At 47.3% G+C, this 17,356-nt stretch overlaps 1 protein-coding gene across 2 annotated transcripts in view; it reads right to left on the minus strand.

Moving 5' to 3' along the window:
• Positions 1 to 15,975, minus strand: part of TLN2 (talin 2) — a 461,407-nt gene extending 445,432 nt beyond the window's left edge. For both annotated transcript variants that reach the window (XM_030931227.1, XM_010374223.2), the window contains exon 1: positions 15,850 to 15,975. The gene's annotated coding sequence lies outside the window, so the exon portion shown is untranslated. The remainder of the gene's footprint in view (positions 1 to 15,849) is intronic.
• Between the last annotated feature and the right edge of the window lie 1,381 nt (positions 15,976 to 17,356).

Raw genomic sequence — 17,356 nt, forward strand, 5'->3', positions numbered from 1 at the left:
TCCCGTGTGCACGGCCAGCAGGCGTCTGCCCTGCAGGGTGCCTGTCCCCAGTCCCCTGGCTGCCTTGACCCCTACAGGCAACCCTCCTAGGATCCTTCCTAGGGCTCCCGATTCAGTTCAGTGAGTCCGGTGGGGGTTAGGAACTAGCAGTTTAATAAGCTTCCCTAGAGATTCTGATGCGTACCCAGGGCTGAGAACTGCAACCCTGAATTACAGACAGGTTCCAACAGCACATCCCAAGAAAAGGAGGTAGCAGGGTTCTAGTGCCAGCTTTGTCAAGCGTCACAACCTTCTGAGCCTCAGTTCTTTCCCTGTCAAAGGGAGACACCCACCTACAACCATTCTGACCAACCTTTCTTTAAAACAAATACTGATAATAAAAGTAAACTTCCCTCGAGTCGCTGAGATGTCCCACACAGACATCTGTCCTGTCTTCTTGGGTGTACTAAACCTAACTGCTTTGTGGCTGTGCCTCAGGCTGCCCTGGTCTGATGTCTTACCCACAGGGCAAGCTCCTTGAACCCCATCAGGGAGAGCCTAGGAGTGACAGGTGTTGAGTCCAGTAGAGAGCCCTTCAAGGAGAAAATTAAGCTTCTTAAAGCAGTCTCCATGTAATCTCCCAAACCCGGGAATAATCCACACCCCCCTTGGAAGATCCGCCATGCATGACCTTGGGCTAAACTTGGGAAATAGCCTCACCTCCATGAAACTAGGACCTAGGTGCATGTGCCAAGTAATTAAATGGACTGTATTGAAGCAATGCAAATGAAAAAAGAAGAGGAGGTTTAATTTAAACACAGGATGAGGATGCTTTGGGGCTCTTTTAACCTGGGTGTCTGAAAGCAGCACAGAGAGGGTCCACTGAACTCCCCAATGAGCTCAAATGCTTAGGAGAAGAAGGAGACACCTCCCCCTGTGATGAAGTGGACCGTAGGGATGAGTGATTCACCAAAACAAGTCACCAGAACATTAAGGTCAATGATAAACACTTCAGACAAGTCCATTTATCGTCTTCAACCCAGCGACAAAAGTTGCCAAGTAGAATGCTTAAGTGCCCCCTTCAGAGATAAAGATGAGAACTGCAACCATTTGTCTCCATCCAGCTGTCCTCTGCAGGTGCCTTATATCACTCAACAAGTGTTTAACAAGGATGTGCTTCCTTCATTCAATACTTGAACCCCCAACTCTCAACACATGACCTAAAACTACTGCACCATGAAACACTGCTTTTCCACTTCAACATTATGCTCCACCTTAGCTCAAGTCTGGAAAACACTTCTATTCCCTCATCCAAGGCTAACCTCTAACCAGCAAGTTTCCTTCATCAATCGTTCACTAAGAATTTTTTGCTGAGTACCTATCATGTGCCAGGCATTCTTGTAGGCACTTGGGGATACAACGGCAGAGATGATTTCTCTTCTGCAGCTTATATTCTACATTTAGTGACATAGACAATAAATGAGTCCTGTATGTAGTATCAGGGAATAATGATGGGAAAATAAGGAAGAAGCTTGAGAATAGGAGCCGGGGGATGCCAGTGTGACCTCATAAGAGGTGATCCTGGAGCAGATTCCTAATGAAGAGAAAGGTGAGAGAACGCCCCCAACTTTAAGCCAGGAAGAAACATCCAGCAAGAAGGCTGGAGCTGGAGAAGCCAGGGGGTAGGAGAACCAGGTTGTAACATGGAAGCCAGTGGAAGGGTTCCAGAGAGAAAGCAATGATCTGGACAAATGCTGGGGAGAGCCTGTAGAAGATGACAACTAAAGAGTTCGCCACTGGATTGCAACACATGGATACTGCCGCCACCTTCATAAGTGTGGTTCTGGGAGGGGCACAGTGGCTCATGTGTGTAATCCCAACACTTTGGGAGGCCAAGGCAGGCGGATCACTTGAACCCAGGAGTTTGAAACCAGCCTGGACAACATGGCAAAACAAAAAACAAAAATTGGCAAAAAGCCAGACTGGGGTGAGTTCAAGAAAGAATGAGAGCAGGAAATGGTGTCAGCGAGTGTGACAGTTCTTTCAAATATTTTTACCATGAAGGGCGTGGAGAGGAATGGAAGAACAGCAGACTATGACACAGGGTCAAGAGTGTTTTGTTCCTGCTGTTTTTTTTCTTTTTTTGTTGCTATTTGTTTTTTTCTTTTTTTTTTTTTTGAGATGGAATCTAGCTTTGTTGCACAATCTCGGCTCACTGCAACCTCCGCCTCCCGGGTTCAAGTGATTCTCCTGTCTCAGCCTCCTGAGTAGCTAGGACTACAGGCGCATGACAGCATGCCCAGCTAATTTTTGTATTTTTAGTAGAGATTGGGTTTCACCATGTTGGTCAGGCTGGTCTCAAACTCCTGATTTCATGATTCGCCCACCTTAGCCTACCAAAGTGCTGGGATTCAGTGTTAGGGACCGTGCCCGGCCTGCTGTTTTTTTCCTTTAGATGACAGGTGCTACTGCATGCTTCTGATGGGGACTATCCATCAGAGTGGGAAACTGATGATGCCAAAGGGAAAGGAGATAGTTGCATGTATAAAAGCCAAGAGAGGACAGGATCTCATTCACACATGGTTACAGGTGCTGGTAGGTTAGTAAGTTTAGTACATGAAGATGATGAAAGTAGCTTCTGCCGGGCACAGTGGCTCAAGCCTGTAATCCCAGCACTTTGGGAGGCCAAGACGGGCAGATCACGAGGTCAGGAGATCGAGACCATCCTGGCGAACACGGTAAAACCACGTCTCTACTAAAAAAATACAAAAAACTAGCCGGGCGAGGTGGCGGGCGCCTGTAGTCCCAGCTACTCAGGAGGCTGAGGCAGGAGAATAGCGTAAACCCAAGAGGCGGAGCTTGCAGTGAGCTGAGATCCGGCCACTGCACTCCAGCCTGGGCGACAGAGCGAGACTCCATCTCAAAAAAGAAAAAAAAAAAAGAAAAAGAAAGTAGCTTCTAATTGCTTCTTCTCTCAGTGAAATAAGCCAGTTCATCAGCTGAGAAGTGGGTCTAGAAACATAGTGGACCTGAAAGTGTCAAGAGTCCCCTTGAGGTTTGTGGCCATAAATTAAAGGAAAGACAATGCAAAGGGATATGTGTTTACTCCAGCCAGGATCATCAGCCTGGAGCTGAAGGAGAGTGAGCAGAGGGTGAGCTTAACCAAGGATGGGGTTTTCTTTCCCAGGACAGTAAGACAAAGCAGGGAAAGGTCAAGGGAGTTAAGGGTATATGCAAGAACCTGAGCTGGGTAAGGAGGACAAGAAAGGGATGATGGACAATGAAAAAGAAAGGGCCACCAGGTCAGAAGCCCTTGTAGGTGAAAGCTAGGTGGAACCAAGTACTAGAGGCAATAAGACAAAAGAGAAAAGGGGAGGGTCAGACTGGTGAGTTTGTCAAGATTTTACTGGAGGTGCAGTTATCAGTAACGATAAGGTCTACAACCATATTTTTCAAATGATGGGGTGCAAGTTTGGCGGGTGGTGAAATCAATTTAGTGGGTCAGGATCAGCATCTTATTGTTTTAATGAAACAATAAAAAGTATGAAAGTACATTATACCCAGTAAGAGTAAATACTGTTTTGTGAAACTTCTGTGTGTTTGCATTGGGTCATCACATAAGACATATTTCTCCTATGGCTTAGGGTTAAAAAAAAAAATGCAAAGACACTAGAGCAAGAGTTCTTGACCCTGGGACTACTGACGTTTTGGATGGCATAATTCTTTGTTGTGTGGGGCTGTCCTGTGCATTGCAGGGTGTTCAGCAGCCTCACTAGAATGTCAACAGCATCTCTTCTTCCTCCAAAGTTGTGCCAAAAAAAAGTCTCTAGACATTGCCGAATATCCTCCTTGTCGCAAAAATCACTGAGAATCAGTGGTCTAGAGATAACCACGTGAGCGAAGGCTGAAGCAGGGTAGAGGAAAAGATAACTGAAGGAGAGTTGGTCAAGGGACTGAGAGGTTGGGAATTGGATGGAAAACCTACACAGATGTTCAAGTCACCAAAAATGTTGATGGGAGGAGGGACTGTGGGCCGGATGCTAAAATCTCCCAAGAATGAGGCAAGGCAAACCAGAGGACTGTAGATGAGTGGTCCTCTACCGTGGCTGCACATTAGAATCACCTGGAGAACTTACCCACCAATGCCCAGGCCCCATCCCAAACCAACTACACAGAATCTCCAGGTGATTCCAACGTGCAGCCAGGTCCAGGAACACTGCAGAAGAAACCCATCCTGCAAAGCCCCACTTAAACACGACCTCCTTCAAGACAATTTCCCTTCCAGGCCTATTTCCTGCACTCCACTATCACTACCAATTTTGCTTTGCTTAGAGCTGACATAGGAAATCACTAGAAAAACATTCAAGGCTCTAAAACTAAGTGGCTGGCACTCCAGCCTGGGTGACAGAACGAGACCCGGTCTCTAAAAATAAACAAAACAAATTAAAACTAAGTGGCTGAAAACAGAATAAACTGTTCAGCTGCTAAAAAAATTTAGAACTAGGAGATCAGTGAGAAGGAAAGCCTTTTAGGGAATACTCTGCTTGAGCTTTGAGTCATCCAAATCTCTCAAGGACATCCAGACAAGCGAGGGTCCCAGAGGACAGCCAAACACTTATGTGTCACTGATAAGCATCATTAGAAACATAACCCCTTCGGGAGGCCGAGGAAAGCCTAGGCAACATGGTGAAACCCTGTCTCTGCTAAAAATACAAAAATTAGCCAACCATGGTGGTACATGGCTGTAATCCCAGCTACTTGGGTAGCTAAGACAGGACAATCGCTTGAACCCAGGAGGCATAGGCTGCAGTGAGCCGAGATTGCATCACTGCACTCCGGCCTGGGCGACAAAGTGAGACTCTACCTCAAAAAAAACAAAAGAAAAAAAAAACCAGAAACATAACCACTTCGCTGACACTGCAATAAACATTTGTTGAAATTAATGGCTACTGTACTTAATTTCCTCCAAAAAAATGCATGAATGATCAGATTATGACACAATTTATGCCATATTTATCATCTGGTCACCATATTATTCTCAATACCCTTCATATGTAGCCAACTTTTTATTAAAAGAAATCAATAACATCAAATCTTGAATATGCACGTATGACGGGAAAAAACAGCAATCAGAATCTCCTCTTTCCCAAGAGAACTCTCTATAGACTATTTAGAATGATACCCACGAATTCTCACTTTCACTGCCGATGAAACATACAAATATCTATAAAACATCATTAAATCCCCAAATATCTACAACAAATTCAGACAAGAATTAAGTAATATAACTCAAATATTAATTTTTCCCAGCTGGGGGAAACTGGCAGAATTGTAATAAATGTCCCTTGACTGAGATGCTAAATTTCACCTGTATTAGTCCATTCTCACATTGCTATAATGACATACCCGAGACTGGGTAATTTATAAAGGAAACAGGTTTAATTGAGTCACAGTTCAGCATGGCTGGGGAGGTCTAAAGAAACTTACAATAATAGCAGAAGGGGAAGCAAACATGTCCTTCTTCACACGGCAGCAGGAAAGAGAAGTGCCAAGCAAAGGGGGAAAAGCCCCTCATAAAACCATCAGGTCTCGTGAGATCTCACTCACTATTATAAGAACAGCATGGGGGTAACCACCCTCATGATTCAATTACCTCCCACTGGTATGGGGATTATGGGAACTACAAGATGAGATTTTTGCATGGGGACACAGCCAAACCATATCATTCCACCCCTGCCACCTCCTACATCTCATGTCCCCACATTTCAAAACACAATCATGCCTTGCCAACAGTCCCCCTAAGTCTTAGTTCATTCCAGCATGAACCCAAAAGTCCAGGTCCAAAGTCTAATCTGAGACAAGGCAATTCCCTTCCACCTATTAGCCTGTAAAATCAAAAGCAAGTTAGGTACTTCCTAGATACAAAGGGGGTACAGGAATTACCTAAATACGTTCATTCCAAATGGGAGAAATTGGCCAAAATAAAGGGGCTACAGGCCCCATGCAAGTCCAAAATCCAAAAGGGCAGTCATTTAATCTTAAAGTTCCAAAATGCTCTCCTTTGACTCCATGTCTCACATCTACATTACATTGATGTAAGAGGTGGGTTCCTATGACCTTGGACAGCTCCACCCCTGTGGCTCTGCAGTGTACACCCTCCCTCTCAGCTGCTTCACAGGCTGGTGTTGAGTGTCTGCAGCTTTTCCAGGTATGTGGTGCAAGCTGTTTGTGGATCTAGCATTCTGGGTTCCGGAGGATGGTGGCCCTCTTCTCACAGCTCCACTAGGCAGTGCCCCAATGGGGACTCTGTGTGGGGGTTCCGGCCCCACATTTTCCTTCTGCACTACCCTAGCAGAGGTTCTCCATGAGGGCTCCACCCCTGCAGCAAACGTCTCCCTGGACATCCAGGCATTTTTTTTTTTCTTTTGAGACAAAGTCTCACTCTGTCACTCAGACTGGAGTGCAGTGGCACATCCAGGCATTTCTGTACATCCTCTGAAATCTAAGCAGAGGTTCCCAAATCTCAATTCTTGTCTTCTGCACATCTGCAGGACCAACATCAGATGGAAGCTGCCAAGGCTTGGGGCTTACATCTTATGAAGCAATGGCCTGGGCTGTACTTTGGCCCCTTTTAGCCACTGCTGGAGTGGTTGGGATGCAGGGCACCAAGTCCCAAGGTTGTACACAGCAGGGGGGCCCTGGACCCAGCCCAGGAAACCATTTTCCCAGGGGCTCCCGTGAAGGTCTCTCGTTACTTACGCCAATTTCTGCAGCTGGCTTGAAATTCTCTCCAGAAAATGGGTTTTTTCTTTTCTACCACATCGTCAGGCTGCAAATTTTCTAAACTTTCATGCTCTGTCACCTCCTAAATGTTCTGCTGCTTATAAATTTCTTCCCCCAGATACCCTAAATCATCTCTCTCAAATTCAAAGTTCCACAGATATCTAGGGCAGGGGCAAAAACCCACCAATCTCTTTGCTAAAGCATAGCAAGAGTCACCTGGGTTCCAGTTCCCAAGAAGTTCCTCATCTCCATCTGAAACCACCTCGGCCTGGAATTTATTGTCCATATCACCATCAGCATTTTGGTCAAAACCATTCAACAAGTCTCTGGGAAGTTCCAAACTTTCCCACATCTTCCTATCTTCCTCTGAGTCCTCCAAACTGTTCCAAAGTCACTTTCACATTTTTAGGTATCTTTATAGCAGCACCCCACTCTCTGCGGTACCAATTTACTCTATTACCCATACCCGAGACTGGGTAATTTATAAAGGAAATAGGTTTAACTGAGTCACAGTTCAGCATGGCTGGGACCAGGAGGCTGGGGCCGGGGGCCTCAGGAAAGTTACAGACATGGCAGAAGGGAAAGCAAACACATCCTTATTCACATGATGGCAGGAGAGAGAAGTGCCAAGCAAAGGGGGAAAAGGCCCTTATGAAACCATCAGGTCTCATGAGATCTCACTCACTATCATGAGAACAGCATGGGTATAGCCACCTCCATGGTTCAATTACCTCCCACCACGTCCCTGCCACGACACATGGCGATTATGGCAACTACAATTCAAGATGAGATTTTGCATGGGTACACAGCCAAACCATATCCCATCCATAACACAGCTGGCTGGAAAAGAACATAACACCCATGGAAGAGAGGTAGCTAGTTCCTCTAAACCAGTGGTTCTCCATAGAACTCATCAGTTCTATCAAGATTACAAAAATCACATAAACAGTCTGGGTTGAAAATAGTAGAAGCATAACAGCCAGCTAAGCCAGGGATCGAATGGAAACAGACCTGGGTTCAAACACCAGCCCAGCCCTCTCTGGCTGACCCACAGGATAAGTCTCTTCTGCAAACTTGTTAAAAATGCAAATCAAACCCCACCAAAAACCCATCGAATCTGAAACTCAGGCCCAATAATCTGGGGGTTTAACAAGCCCTGCACGTGATTCCCAAGCATTTTAGTTTGGGAACCACTGATGTAATCTCAAGCATAGTTTTCAAATTGTGCAGCACAGCCCTGGCTTCCAGTGGGCTGAGATTCTGGATCTCCCGTCAGGATTCACAGAGTCACATAGTCTGTACTTTTTTCAATGTAGAGCAGAGTGTGGTGGCTCACATCTGTAATCCCAGTGCTTTGGGAGGTGTCAAGGTGGGAGGATCACTTGAGGTTAGGAGTTTGAGACTACTCTAGGCAACATAGTGAGACCTGGTCTCTACAAAAAAAATATAAAATACAAATTAGCCAGGTATGGTGGCAAGTTCCTGTAGCCCCAGCTTCACAAGAGGCTGAGGCAGGAGGATCACTTGAGCCCAGGAGTTTGAGGCTGTAGTGAGGTGTGATTGTACAACTGCACTCCAGCCTGGGCATCAGAGAGACCCTGTCTCTAAAAATATTATTCAGATAAAAAATAAAAATAAAATGTGAAAGGCTTGTGAAAGGTGGCTTTAGCTGCAACTGGCAAAAACTCATCATTTCTATCAAGATATCAAAAATCACATTAGGAGGCTGCGTTGAAAATGGTAGAGGTAGCCGGGTGCGGTGACTCAAGCCTATAATCCCAGCACTTTGGGAGGCCGAGACAGGCGGATCACAAGGTCAGGAGATCGAGACCATCCTGGCTAACATGGTGAAACCCCGTCTCTACTAAAAAATAAAAAAAAACTAGCCGGGCGAGGTGGCGGGTGCCTGTAGTCCCAGCTACTCGGGAGGCTGAGGCAGGAGAATGGCATAAACCCGGGAGGCAGAGCTTGCAGTGAGCTGAGATCCGGCCACTGCACTCCAGCCTGGGTGACAGAGCGAGACTCCGTCTCAAAAAAAAAAAAAAAAAAGAAAATGGTAGAGGTGGAACAGCCAGCTAAGTCAGGGATCGTATGGAAAGAGATCTGGATTCAAATCCCAACCCAGCCCTCTCTGGGCCTCAATTAGGAAAACCAAGTTTGAGGAGATGCTGCTGCTATCTAGAAAGGCTTCTCAGGCCAGGCACCGTGGCTCACGTCTGTAATTCCGACACTTTGGAAGGCTGAGGCAGGTGGACTGCCTGAGCCCAGGAGTTCCAGACCAGCGTGGCCAACATGGTAAAACCCCATCTCTACTAAACATACAAAAATTAGCTGGGAGTGAGGCCGGGCGCGGTGGCTCAAGCCTGTAATCCCAGCACTTTGGGAGGCCGAGACGGGCGGATCACGAGGTCAGGAGATTGAGACCATCCTGGCTAACACGGTGAAACCCCGTCTCTACTAAAAAAAATACAAAAAATTAGCCGGGCGAGATGGCGGGCGCCTGTAGTCCCAGCTACTCGGGAGGCTGAGGCAGGAGAATGGCGTGAACCCGGGAGGCGGAGCTTGTAGTGAGCTGAGATCCGGCCACTGCACTCCAGCCTGGGCGACAGAGCGAGACTCCGTCTCAAAAAAAAAAAAAAAAAAAAAAAAAAAAAAAAATTAGCTGGGAGTGGTGGCGCATGCCTGTAATCCCAGCTACTCGGGAGGCAGAGGCATGAGAATCGCTTGAACCCAGAAGGTGGAGATTGCAGTGAGCCAAGATCATGCCACTGCACTCCAGCTAGACCCTGTCTAAAAATAATAAAAAAAGAAAGGCTTCTCAATTGGCCAGAAGCTCTCTCTGCAGGGGCCACTATTGGTCTTCCCTCAGAATGGGATCAGAGCAAGTTAAGATAAAGGAGAGTGCTTCTAAGAGCTTTCCTGAGCTCTTACTTTCACCACCTCCTGGGGCAGAGGGAAACAGTTTTTTCGGAAGCTATCCTTTACACTGAAAGTATACTCTACTACAAGTTGAGAAATCAAAGGATTTTAGAAAATAATTAATTGTGCCGGGCGCAGTGGCTCACGCCTGTAATCCCAGCACTTTAGGAGGCCAAGACGAGGCGGGCGGATCACGAGGTCAGGAGATCGAGACCATTCTGGCTAACACGATGAAACCCCGTCTCTACTAAAAATACAAAAAATTAGCCGAGCGTGGTGGTGCGCGCCTGTAGTCCCAGCTACTCGGAGGTTGAGGCAGGAGAATGGCGTGAACCCGGGAGGCGGAGCTTGCAGTGAGCTGAGATCGTGCCACTGCACTACAACCTGGGCGACAGAGCAGGACTCCATCTCAAAAACAAAAAAAAAAAAAACACAAAATTAATTGAAAATTTCCAAAGAGATAAGAGATTGCAATAGGAGGCATCAGAGAAAGTAAGCGTGATATTTCCCAGCCTTTTTTTCTAAATGGTTGCTGGTGAGTTTCTTATCCATTAATCAAACATTTTTAAACTTGTTTTCATATAGAAAAGCCTGCGTGTTTGAACAAGTCAACCAACCGAAGTGTATATGGAGAAAGTTAATTACCTCTCCCTCCTCACTGCTAATCTTAAACAATGTTAAGTTTTGGGTGTCCTTACACATCTTTCTCCAAGGTCATACACATATGGCTTATTTTTTTCATCAGAAATACGGCCGGGCGCAGTGGCTCATGCTGTAATCACAGCACTTTGGGAAGCCGAGGCAGGTGGATCACTTGAGGTCAGGAGTTCGAGACCAGCCTGGCCAACATGGTGAAACCCGTCTCTACTAAAAATACAAAAATTAGCCAGGTGTGGTGGTGGGTGCCTGTAATCTCAGCTACTCAGAATGCCTAGGCAGGAGAATCGCTTGAACCCAGGAGACAGAGGTTGCAGTGAGCCGAGATGGAGCCACTGCACTCCAGTCTGTGCTACCAAGTGAGACTCCATCTAAAAAAAAAAAAAAAAAAATTTAAATAAAATCAGAAATACGGTCATGCAACATATGATACTCTGCAACTAGCTTTTATTTTACATATTATTTTTAATATGTCATGCACAACCCTCACAAAATAATCCATACTATGTATGTACCTTATTTTATTCATTTTACTAATGAACATTTGTTGCTTCTAGTTTATTTACTGCAAAAAATCCTACAACAAACACCCTTACACACAGATCCTTACAGGCCAATGTTTCTCTTAAGGTAAAACAAGGTTGCAAATGTGGGACTGCTGGGTCACATGGCATGGCATGTGTGCTCCAAACTTTCACAGAAACCATCTGCTTTTCCCAAAGATTGTAACAATTCACACTTGTATCAAAGGTCTGAGAATTCCCACCACCCCAACCCCAAATAGCGAGTATTACCAACCTTTTAAAAGATGTTTCGATTGTATGGACAGGAAATAATACCTGTTTTTAAATTTGTATTTCTCTGTCCACTAGGGAAGTTGAGAAGAGATGCAATAATTTGCATCTCTTCTTCTGGGAATTGCCTGGTCACATCCTTTTCTCATCTTTCTATAATGTTGTATTTCAGTTACTATTTCATCACATTCTCATCTCCCCACCCTCTACCCCACCCTCACCCTGGCTACTAGATACGTGAAGTACAAAAGTGTATCACCTCCTCGGAATACAATGTGTGGGCATTGTGAGGGCAGGGGATATCTTCTTAGCATAAAGTGCATGGTAAACCCTCAAAAACATTCACTGAATGAGTGAATAACAGATGTAGGGAATTATGTTTATAAAAATTGCAGCTAAAAGAGTAAAAAGAAAATACAAATGTTCATTCCTTGTTCTACATTTTCAGAACAGCATCAGTTTGACTGAAATTAAATTGTTGGTTAAGAGGAAAACAAAACCATGGTCTTGGCACTGTCTCTGAAACTCCACTGTGAAATGGGTGGCAAATGAGCCCAGTCCTAATTCATAGCTCTGGGCGACACATAAAGATTCTCACGACTAAAGCATTTTATACCCAGCCTTGTCCACCAGTTGTCATTCAAATGGCACCTGCCCCTGAGCCACAGATTGTCAGGGTGGTCAGTGCAAAAGAGAGGCCCACCTTAAGCACGTTATCTCCCCCTCCTTCACCCTGACTTCCTTGCCTTTCTCCAGCTTATTGAGGAGGGGATGTGAGCCCTGCAGGGGAAATTTGACAGAGTTCAGATTCCCTAACTCTTTGAACTTTAGGCAAAACATCTGGTCATACCCACCATTTATCCCTATTATTTGTAATAGTTATGTGTGGCTTATGTTTTAACTAGTCTCCCTAATAGATATAAAAGTAATACGATTAAAAAGTTCTGGGGAAACTACTGTAATTAAAAAGGCACCAGTGGGTATGTTAAGCTGTAATTCCAGGCCTGCTTATTATGTTTTCCTTCTTGTCTTTAAAATTTTTGTACCTAATAAAAATAACTGAATTATTTAACTCTTTTTGAGTACTTCCTGTACTGGCCAACCACCACTCAAAATCACCAAGAAAATATTATGAATCAAAAGTTCTGGAGCAATAATGTCACAGATCACAAGTTGTAGACACTGTCTCAAGAGTCTGGACATGCCACACACACATCACAACACCACCTCACAGACTGGTAAACAGACAGGCAACTTTCCAAAACACATACTCGTTTTCTAACCTTTTTAAGTTACAAAATCCTAAAAGGAAAAAAAAATGCAAGAACTTTGGACAAGTTATGAAGTTATGACAATAAGAATCAGGTTGGCTGGGCGCGGTGTCTCATGCCTGTAATCCCAGCACTCTGAGAGGCCGAGGCGGGTGGATCATCTGAGGTCAAGAGTTTGAGACCAGCTTGGCCAACGTGGTGAAACCGTGTCTCTACTAAAAATACAAAAATTAGCTGGGCTTGGTGGTGCGTGCCTGTAATCCCAGCTACTTGGAAGGCTGAGGTGACAAAGCAAGACTGTCTCAAAAAAAAAAAGGAATCAGGCAAGTGGCAGCAAAACACAATTCATAACAATTTGTTGAGAGAGGCATAAAGAAATGGATAAATATTAAGGTAGTAAAGTTGGGAATAAAGATTGGAGGGTTTGCAATAAAGCTTCTCTTTTTTATTATGTAAGGTTTAACATGTATAAAATATATGTGGCATATATGTAGTTATAAAGCATAATGCTAAAATGCATAAATACATATTTAGATGCATAGATTTTTTTTCAGAGAATAGTTGGTAAAAATGTATATTGTTCACCACCTGTAATCATCCTTTACTACTCTTGAGAACCAATGATGTTCTGGGAGTGAGAGGTGAAGGAGGGGAAATCAGATTAGTTTTGAGACAAAAAAGAAAGATACTGACTAGAAAATGACATATCCACCTCCTCCTAAACCCTAACTTCACTTAAAAATACTCTAGGGAACAGTGTTTGGAAAAACCTGAATGAGTCAGCAGTAGGTAAGTTCAAAACACATATATAGCCTATGCCTGTACAGAATATCCCTAGTAACTCATTCAACAGGGTCACGTTGTTAAAAGTTCGCTTTCTCTTTGGAGGTAGAAGCTCCATATCAATGCCATAAAGAGAGACCCTCTAATACTCTTTGGAAACTCCCTGATAACTTGAATGGGTACAAAGGCAGAAAGAAACCAGTGGCTTCACCAATCTGAAGAGACCTGTTTCTGTGATTAAGGTACTCCCTCTAAGACTGGAAACTTAAAACGGATGGAGGCTGTCTGCAACTGATTTCTCTTCTAAATTAGCTATGCTAATTTTGGAAAAATGTATCTTGGGCTCTGGGTGTTTTCCACTATTCTAGCGCTCAATGGGAAAAAAAATCATTCGTGTAGGCATCCCTTTTCTCTGAAGGCCACTTGTCACACCCACCACCATCCTCTGATTCTGCATAAAGGTCCCAAATAAGCAATCAAGGTAGACAAAATCTTGGCTGACATTCATATCGGAGACATTTTTGCAGGCGCTTCGAAATGAATCAGGGAAAGAGCTGCCTAACACCAAACATCTCCAGGTACATCTCCCACAGGAGAGCCTCTCCCCTCCCTCTGCACACTTAACCCCCAACCCCAGAGGTTTCTGTGGTCCCTTCTAGCCTCCTCAATGATGAAGACCCGAAGTGCGGACAAGGCCTTAATACTATGACATCATTTCGGTAACACGCTCCGGCAGTTGGCTGCGTGTAGGTCAGCAAACACACCAGTGCCCTGCCCCTTCACAAAGCAGAGGTCACAGTCTATTTCAAAAGTAAAGATTCCCCACTCCCGCTTCCCCCTCCCTCCAGAGAGGTCGCTGCCTCCAAGCTCTGGAGAAGGGAGGTCAGCATGCAACCTGACAATGCCACAACTCAACACACGCAGGTACTATTAGAAGGAATAGGAAGTGGTACTTACAGTACCAGGGCAATTTACGTGTATTTTGGGGTCCACTTCTCCAGGACATCATCCCTACCCAACAACCCCAACACTTAAGTTCATTCCTCTCTCCTCTTCTGAAAGACCAGAAGTTTTCACTATGAGACACAGGAATTCTGGCCCAGGTTGTCCCAGCCCTTCACGGACAGCAAGAATCCAAGTTTCCCCACGCGTCACCTGAAGCCCCAACTTCTGGAAACGCCCTCCTTTCCTCGCCTCCACGAGCTGCGAGAGCAGAACATGCAGCCGCGGGCGCTACTGCTGTCGCCGCCAAAGTCAAGGAGGCGACTGGAAGCTCAGGCTGGTCGGCGGCCTCAGGGCGACCACAGGCAAGGCCCTGATCCCGATCCACGAACCAAGGCGCCTCCTCTCCCCCAGGGAGTGAGCTCCCGCGCCCCTCGGAGTACCCAGGTGAGCCCGGGCGCCGGGAGAACGCTCTGCACTCAGCGCCCAGCCCCGGGACGCCGCCAAGCGCACGGCTCCGGCTGAGCGCCCGGCAGCGATAGCTGCGGGGAAGAGGGGCGTGTTCCCTGAGACTCCGAGCCCCAAGGCCGGGTCCAGGCAGGACAGGAGAAGGCGGCAAGCCGAGCACGCTGTCCGTGACGACGGCTCTCGGCCCCAAGCCCCGCCGGCTGGCGTGGCGACGCGCTGTAGTCCGCGCGCCCTTGCGGGGACAGCAGCCGTGAGCGCCTTGCGCGGCCGCCTCCGCGCCTGCCTCTGCGCGCAAACTTTCCCAGCGACAACCGCTCAGGCCTCTCCGACGGGGGCGCGGCCCTCTCCCCGGGGCCCAGAAACGGCTCGCCCCCTCCCCTCCGCAGCTAAAACCCACTGAAAATATGGCGCCCTCGAAAGTCGTTCCTTGGTCCCATCAGGGATCCCGAAATACTCGTCTCCAGGTCCCTCCAGCTTCCAATGGGTGCAAAATTTCAGCTCGTGGGACCGAGGAAGGAGAGGGAGCCGCTGAGTCTGTGTGAGGCCGGCGACACTGGATGCAAAGCCTGTCCCTGCTCTCGGCCCGGCACTGCCCCCGTCGCTCAGCGGCCAGCAGTTCGCCCGCGGCGAGACTGCCAAGTAAAGGGCAGTCGTGGGATCGGCAGGTCTGAGTGTCCGGCACTGGAGAAGGAACTCCGCACTGGCGGGTTGTCTTAGCCCAGAGCCTCGGCGGGAGACTTGTTTGCAAAGTGGCGCTGGAGTCCCGGCGGCCAGTGCTGGAATGAAGCCGCTCCGCCCGCGCCAACTCTCCTGGCGCGGGGGCCCGGCCGGGGTCGAGGGGACACTCTATGCAGGCGGGGCCGCTTTTCAAAGCCCAGTTACCGGAAACCCAGCGAGAGCCCCGGAGGGGACCGGCTGCCCACACAGCCAGGAATCCGCTCTCTGGCGCCGGCTGCGAGGCTGTTTGCAAACCGCTGCGCCCGGGTCCAGTGCAGTGAAACATACATGTGCAATAGACAGGTGCATTAATATCATTTTATTTTTATTTTCCTGCAAGAAGCCCTCCTAGACCATCAAATCTGGGAGCTTTAAGGGTTTTTCCTGCATTGGCATCACTCACGAGAAGCAAAAGGGAGGAAAAAAAAACCACCCACATTTTCCTTCTGGAGAGGGGAGGGAAAAGATACGAGAAATTCATGCAACGTGCATGCAGCTGGAGGAAGAGGAAAACCCGAGTGAGCCGTGCGCCTTACCGGGGGATGCATTTACTGTCTCATTGCAGAGCGCCTACCCGGGAGTGCAGCCCGCGTCCCCCCGCGCTGGGCGACCACTCCGCTCCCGCAGCCGCCTCAGCCGCTGCCGCCGCCGCTGGCTCCGGGCGCGGAACAAGAGCCGAGGGCGAGCGCGAGCGCACTGCCCGCGAGCGCTGGGAGGGCAGGAAGCGCGTCATCATTCGGGGACGGCGCGGCTCCGGTCCGGCCGCTGCGCCGCGCTGCACCGGGGGTGGGCCGCCACCCAGGCTCGGGCGCCCTCCTGGGTCTCTCCCCGCGTGGGCTGATGCTGAAAGGGTCCGTGAGGGAAGGCGATGCACAGGCCGAGCTGTCACGTGGAAGGGAGGCTCGGGGTGACCCCGGCTTCCCAGAACTGGGGCTCTGCTGTGTAAAGGGGATGACTGGAGGACACAGCGTCTTGTGGGCTGGGGCCCCTAGGTCCGCGGAGTGCCCTCTCGGGACCACTGGCCAGGTCCTGGGGGAAACGAGGTGGGGCTGACTGGAGGGCCGTGCCGGGCGGTGGGGTCTTGCTGCGAAGCGGAGGGCCGTGACCCCAGGCGAGCCTGCTCCTTTTAGTACAAGGATCCTGAAACCTTGCTAGTCAGGGGTCACTTAGGAATTTAGAGAACGACTATAGGGATGAGTGGCGTAAGGGGTGTGCTCTATTGACAAGAAGAAAATAATTCACTCCTGCTTGCCATGCCCTGAATAAAGTCAGTTACATACCTCTTACATTTACAGTCATTATGAGTAAATACTGTAAATACCGTGGAACAATGTGAAGGTTATTCAAGGGGGTGAGGAGACAAAACACTATGTACCATATGGTCCCATTTTTAAAAACTGTGATTTCTAGAGAAAGGCAGAAAAGACTGGATAAAGAAACACCAATAAATTTCTCAGTAATTGGTGGAATTGTGAGTAATTCTACTTTTTTATTTATCTGTAAGGGACACATTAGTAATTCAAAAAAAAAAAAAAAAAAAAAAAAAACAAGAAAAGAATTAGCCATGACCCCTTTACTCCTAGCACTTTGGGAGGCCAAAGCAGGAAGGTCTCAAGCCCAAGGAGTTTAAGATCAACCTGGGCAATAGAGCGAGACCCTATCTCCACACACACAAAAAAAATTTAAATTAGCTCGCTGTGGGAGTGCATGCCTGTAGTCCCAGCTACTGGGGAGAATGCTGGGGGGATCACTTAAGCCCAGGAGCTCGGGGGCTGCAGTGAGCGGTGACTGTACCACAGCACTCTGGCCTGGATGACAGAGTGGGACCCTGTCTCAAAAATGAAAGACGACATTATTTCCATCCCAATACAGAATGACCAGGAAATAGGTAGCATATCTCTTCAGTTTCTCAAATGAAACTGCTGGCAACTTTTTAGTGTTTCTCAGAGAAAGAAACTGCTGTCACCATAAACCAGATAGTGAATTGATTTTGTAAATTGAAATTATTTTGAATAAGTCCATTGGGACATTGGATAAGGCTGG

This window comes from Rhinopithecus roxellana, chromosome 5 (genome assembly GCF_007565055.1).
Source record: "Rhinopithecus roxellana isolate Shanxi Qingling chromosome 5, ASM756505v1, whole genome shotgun sequence".
Classification (NCBI taxonomy): domain Eukaryota; kingdom Metazoa; phylum Chordata; class Mammalia; order Primates; family Cercopithecidae; genus Rhinopithecus; species Rhinopithecus roxellana.